The sequence below is a fragment of the Myxine glutinosa genome, chromosome 3, assembly GCF_964187855.1.
Source record: "Myxine glutinosa chromosome 3, kmMyxGlut1.1, whole genome shotgun sequence".
Taxonomy (NCBI): Eukaryota; Metazoa; Chordata; class Myxini; order Myxiniformes; family Myxinidae; genus Myxine; species Myxine glutinosa.
The window spans coordinates 105,657,522-105,663,521 of NC_136263.1; the positions used below are offsets into that span (position 1 = coordinate 105,657,522).

Genomic DNA, 6,000 nt, shown 5'->3' on the forward strand with positions numbered 1-6,000 from the left:
TTATGTAAGTTATGAATAATAATGGCCCCAGTACTGATCCCTAACTTAGCCAACTACTTACACCCTTCCAACCACACGTCCTCACATTCACAGCTACCTCTTCCTTCCCATCATTAAACCAACTTGCAATGCAGTGAGCTACTCAACCAGGTACTCCATAAGTGGTCAGTTTATATTTTATCAACCAGCCTCTTTACTCCTATACTCACCAGAATATGACTCCAGTACAACCATTTCATACCTAATAAATATCTTACAGCTTTCCCTTAATACCACTTCTTACCTCCCTGTTCAACCACCTGGGTCTCTATGTGCCTCTGACTTTACACCTGACTTGAAAAAGACCTCTGTACACTGCACATTTGCTCCTTACCCTCCTGTTAGCTTGTCCCAATCTATAGCATCCAACTATGTCCTCCCACCCTCAAAGTTTGCCGAAAATCCAATAGCCTTGCTCTACCATCCCAAACTCCAAATCTTAGCAGAATCCCCTTACACGCGATGGTCGCTTTTCGGTAAATGATCTCCTACCTCTACTGTCTCCACCACGTTCAGATGATTTTAAAAGAGCTCGAACATGCCCCCTCGTGGGCTTATGTACAAACTGGCTTGAAATGCAATCCTGGACTAGATCCAGAAAATAAAAAATATATAATCTGCTCTGCCCTTTCCCCGTTCCTGGACCCAACTACCCCTGGCAAGTTAATCAATCACCCATAATTAAGTTATATTTGTTATTATTCTACCTGTCTTCTACCGACTCCTCTCCGGCCTTGCTCCCCCAGCTCTCTCTGTGCTCTGTCCCCCCAATATTCCTTCAAGTCGCACAAGATCTGCGTGCAACCCTCTTATGGTTAAACTGTCAAAATCTAGGCTCTCTGCTCACCTTCACTCTTTCATTCCCCTTTTCTCCCGCCTCTGGAACAAACTCCCCCACTCCCTTCAATCCCACTCCTCCCTCCAGCTCTTTAAAACAGCTGTTCACCACCATCTCTTATCTTCCCCCATCCAAAACCTTGATCTTTTCTACCCCCACTAATTCACCCCAGAGTCCTTGCAGTGTTCATATGTTTTATACCTCTCTCACCTCCCCCCAAGTCCTCCCGATGTCCCTGCTCTCAAATGTTGTGTTTGTGTCCTTCCCCCTCTCTCCCCATCTTGTCTGCCGCTCCCCTTGTTTTTTGTGTTTTGTGTGTCGGTTTGTCTTTTTGTGTGATTAATATTAGCTCTTTCACGAGCCTCGATCTTGTATACAAAAAAAAAAAAAAAAAAATCATGATCATGATCTTATTCATCATCTGAATTATTCATGATCCATGTTTTAGGTCCACCACGAGCCTCGACATTGGATACAAAAGCAAACATTCCTGCTGTCCTGATGGTGATGCTCCTTTGAACCAGGAATCCTAGAACAACACCCCATGATCAGTACTTTACTCTTCTCCTTACCCTTTACTCTTCTTCATATCCCAAACATGTTTCGACACAGAATTCTCTCCAATAATATTCCCTCCTCAATGTCCCTCTTCTCTCTCTCTCTCCATACAGTACGAGTACTGTCCTTTATCCATATCGCTACTCCTCAATCCTCATACATGTTATTGTTCCAACCATTCCTGTACATCGTGTCGCCTTATCTGCCTGTCCTCCAACATCATTCCTCTCAAAAAAAAAACTTCAGCAAAATGCATGACATTATATTTATAGTTATACTTCGCCAAAATGAAGGCCAAGTTATAGCCTTTGATGTACTTACTGAAATAGTCTCGACGTTTGTGGATCAATTAGAACCAATAACAACCGAAACGTTAGAATAAGCTCGCCAGAACAACTATCTTCCCGTAGTGGCGGTTTATTAAACAAATAACCCCAAAACACGTCAGACTCGACACATCAAACGGGCATTCCCTGATCACGTCAGTTTTTACGTACAACTCTCCCACCTCCAGAAATAAGTTTTAAACCTTCCATTCCCACCCACCTCGGTCTCAGAAAGGAATATCGCGTCTTGCTTCTCACTTCTGACTTCTGACTTTCCGCCTTCAACTTTCAATCGGTTTAAAACGATAAACTCCTCACAATTCCCGCCGAACAGTGGTGCCGTTATGCGCATGCGCCAATGTGTACCACGTGATGCGTTCGAACTTACCAATCATGAACCAAGATCAGATCGATTGCGTGTTTATAGATAACTAGCGAAACCCGTGGAAAAAAATCCATGTTTGAAAATATATAAGTTAAAGGGAAAAGATTGAGTGTACAAAACATATCACAAAAAGTACAAACTATGAAAAAACTTAGGAGTATCTGAAGGTCAGGCTGTAGTAAAAGAAAAGATGTCACTGAAAGGATGTGAAATTAAAACAAATAGCCACTAAATAGGTTGTTTTTTGAACATTCTGATTTTGTCACATGAAATGATCGAAGCATGGAAGAGAGAGAGGTCCGTCTATGTGGATTATTGTGAGTTTGGATTTGAGGCGGTGTATAAACACTTTTTGCATTCTCGCCAAGTTTGATTAGAGTTAGATGGCCGACACACATAATAAACATGTGAAATTAAAAGCGTTTGTCACTAAAAAGGTTTTTCGTTTTTAATATGTATAATTTTGCACGTGAAAAGTGAAATTATCCAAGCGTGGGGATCATTGGGAGTGGGAAGATGGCGGGCACATGAAGCCGGGGCGGCTAGCAGAGGGCGAGGGTGTTTGTCGTTGTTTCGGTATTGCGTCTCACTGACTCACTCTCCCTCTATTGGATATCGAGCATCTGGTTGGTGCACCAAGGGGTTGAACACTATCCTTTGGGGGTCGTGAGTGATAATGGTTAGTATGTCCAGGGATGAGGAGGACAAGGTTCTGCCGTCGGGTAACACGAACAGTCTCACGAGGATCTGGCGTGAAGAGGGTTAGGCCCCGACAGGATGAAGATAGTAGTGAAGAATCCGACGTTCCTGCTGGAGACCGATCCGACAAGGACGACCGGGCCTCCTCGCCGATAGGCGGCGCTCTTGCGTCCGCCATTACTGGGAGGCGTCCCGATCCAAGGTCGGCGTACAATTCGTTCGGATAATCGTTCTCAAGTGTTTCTCGATACGTGTTTGACGTCTTGTCGTCATGGGAAAGACGAAAGGAGGATCAGGAAAGCATTGTGCTGTTGTTGGTTGTATATTGTAATATGACTCTTGTAATGCAAATATGCATTCTCATGTAAATGTGAGATGGCTTTAAAAAAAAGGTGTATTGGGAATGCAATTGAATGAATAAGTATGAATAAAAGTCATGAAAACAAAAGTTTGTATATCCTGTTCTCAATTTCTCACAATTCTCTCTCGGTCTGTCACAAAATGTCACATTTATATTTGTATATAAATACAACACTCCTGTTCTCAATTTCTCGTAATCGTTTCTCAGTCCATCACAAAATATCACATTCCACACGCTTTCATCCACTCAGGCTCCTTCAAATAAAACACAAAAGAAAGTAAAATTATACATTTTGAATGTGTATTTCTACATGTACTTCCACCTCGATGTATACCTTACAGTTTATGGAATGGCTTGACAACTTTGAGTTCTCCAGAACAGATAGAATCTGTGAGTGCTGGGAGCAAATGCTTTAAGTAAAATCTACGGAGATGTGTCATCCTCTCACGAACCCACTCAGCATCCAGGTTCACGTAAATAATTAAGTAATCTTTTGGGGACCACACCATAAATTTACACTTTGAACGTGGAGAACAAATCATAGCTAGCTGTACTTGTGTGTAGTACCCACTCGCTGCTGCTGTTTGGCGAAGGAAATATTGACCATCCTTGAGACGAACGTCGTATGTTCCACTCTCCACTAGTCCCTTAACGGTACCCCTGAAGGAGCTCGGGCTCCCACGTCGATCGGAAGAATGGACGCGACAAAAAGCTGGAATTCGTCCGAGTTGCTTTATTCAAACAAAACACTCAGGTACTCTCAAAAGCCCGTTTATCGGGCAGCAATATATATACACACATTATCCCGGAGCGTTTGCCCAGGAAAGGCGAGAGGGGGCGTGGCCGAGCGTCCTGGCTGCGGCCTGGCAAGTTGAGGGCGAGCCTGCCCGGGCATGCCCGGGCATGCCCGGGCGTCCCGACCGAGGCCTGGCAAGTTGAGCGCGGGCCTGCCCGGGCGTCCTGGACGAGCCCGGCATGGTGATCGCTCCGCGTCCTTGATAGGTGCAAGGCGATTGTGAAAACCCAGCTGTAGCCGCTACACACGTCCCCCCAGAATCGACTTGCACCGGCAGGGTCAATTTGAGGGGGGTCCTGATGACCCGGCCAAAGCGACCCCTGGCGGGTCGTGGGGGGGGGTCCGGTGTGGTGGTGGGCGGTCGAGTGGGGGGCACCGGCCGCGGCGGAAGGGCCACCCGTGGTGGTTGGTCGACGTCCACGTGCGCCGGCTTGAGGCGGTCCACCGCAATCCGGTCCGACCTGCCGCCGATGTCGATGACGAACGACTTGTCGTCCCGTCGCAGGACCCGGAAGGGCCCGTCGTATGGCGGCCGGAGTGGCCCCCGATGTGCGTCGTGACGCACAAAAACATACTCCGCTGTGCGAAGTGCTGGGGGGACGTAGGACTGGGGGTCACCGTGGTGGGATGTTGGCACGGGGGCAAACCGTCGGGCGGCCTCCTGGGGGTCCGAGCGCTGGTGAGCTGCGGACCAGGGACTGGTAGCGTCGGGCACGAATTCGCCCGGGACGCATAGCGCCTGGCCGTAGACAAGCTCGGCGGTGGATGCCTGGAGGTCCTCCTTGGGGGCCGTGCGGAGGCCCAAAAGGACCCACGGCAGCCGGTCGGCCCAACCGCCGTCTTGAAGGCCGGCCATGAGCGCGGCCTTCATGGAGCGGTGGAATCGCTCGCACAACCCGTTTGCTTGGGGGTGGTAGGCCGTAGTACGGTGGAGCTTGACCCCCAGGTTGCGGGCGACCGCGCCCCACAGCTCGGAGGTGAACTGTGGTCCGCGGTCTGACGAGATGTCCGCCGGTGCGCCGAAGCGGGCGACCCAGGTGGCGATGAAAGCCTGCGCCACGTCGGCGGTGGTGGTGGAGACGAGGGGAACGGCCTCCGGCCACCTGGTGGTCCTGTCCACCATGGTGAGCAGGTGTGTGAACCCCCGTGACGGGGGGAGGGGGCCCACCAGATCCACGTTGACGTGGTCGAAACGTCGTTCGGGCACGGTGAAAGGTGCCAGCGGGGCCTGGGTGTGTCGGTGGACCTTGGCCCATTGGCAGGCTGTGCAGGTGCTGGTCCCGACGAAGGCCGTGCCAGACGAATCGCGCCGACATCAGCTTCTGGGAAGCTTTCCGGCCCGGGTGGGAAAGGCCGTGGAGGGAGGCGAAGATGCGGCGTTGCCAGGTGACGGGCACGATGGGGCGAGGCTGGCCTTGGGAGACGTCGCAGAGCAAGGCAGTGTCCGCGAAGGGGATGTCGGCCAGGCGGAGGCCCGTGTCCGCCGCCCGGAGGGCTTGCACCGTGGTGTCGGTGGTTTGGTCCGCCGCCATAAGCGTGAAGTCCATGCCCAGGTGGACCGCGTTCGCGCTGGCCCGGGAAAGACAGTCGGCCACGGCGTTGTTTTTGCCGGCGACGTGCCGGATGTCCGTGGTAAAATCCGACACGGCGGAGAGGTGGCGCTGTTGGCGGGCCGACCACGGCTCCGTGACCTTGGCCATTGCGTAAACCAACGGCTTGTGGTCGACGAACGCCGTGAAAGGTCGGCCCTCCAGGAGGTGGCGGAAATGGCGGACGGCCAGGTGTAGACCGAGGAGCTCACGGTCAAACGTGCTGTATTTGAGCTCGTTCGGCCGGAGCTGCCGGCTGAAAAAAGCAAGTGGCTGCCAAACCCCGTTCACCCATTGCTCATGTACGGCGCCCACCGCGTAGTCGGAGGCATCCGTGGTGATGGCGATGGGAGCGTTGAGCACCGGGTGAGTGAGCAGTGTTGCGTCGGCGAGGGCCGCTTTGAGCTTT

The 6,000-nt window shown here is 51.1% G+C and overlaps 1 protein-coding gene across 3 annotated transcripts in view; it reads right to left on the bottom strand.

Annotated features, from left to right (window-relative positions):
• Positions 1-2,125, bottom strand: part of LOC137423290 (uncharacterized) — a 272,768-nt gene extending 270,643 nt beyond the window's left edge. For 2 of the 3 annotated variants that reach the window (XM_078774377.1, XM_068110266.2), the window contains exon 1: positions 1,982-2,125. The gene's annotated coding sequence lies outside the window, so the exon portion shown is untranslated. The remainder of the gene's footprint in view (positions 1-1,981) is intronic. The other variant, XM_078774379.1, reaches the window with a different exon arrangement.
• Positions 2,126-6,000: the final 3,875 nt, after the last annotated feature.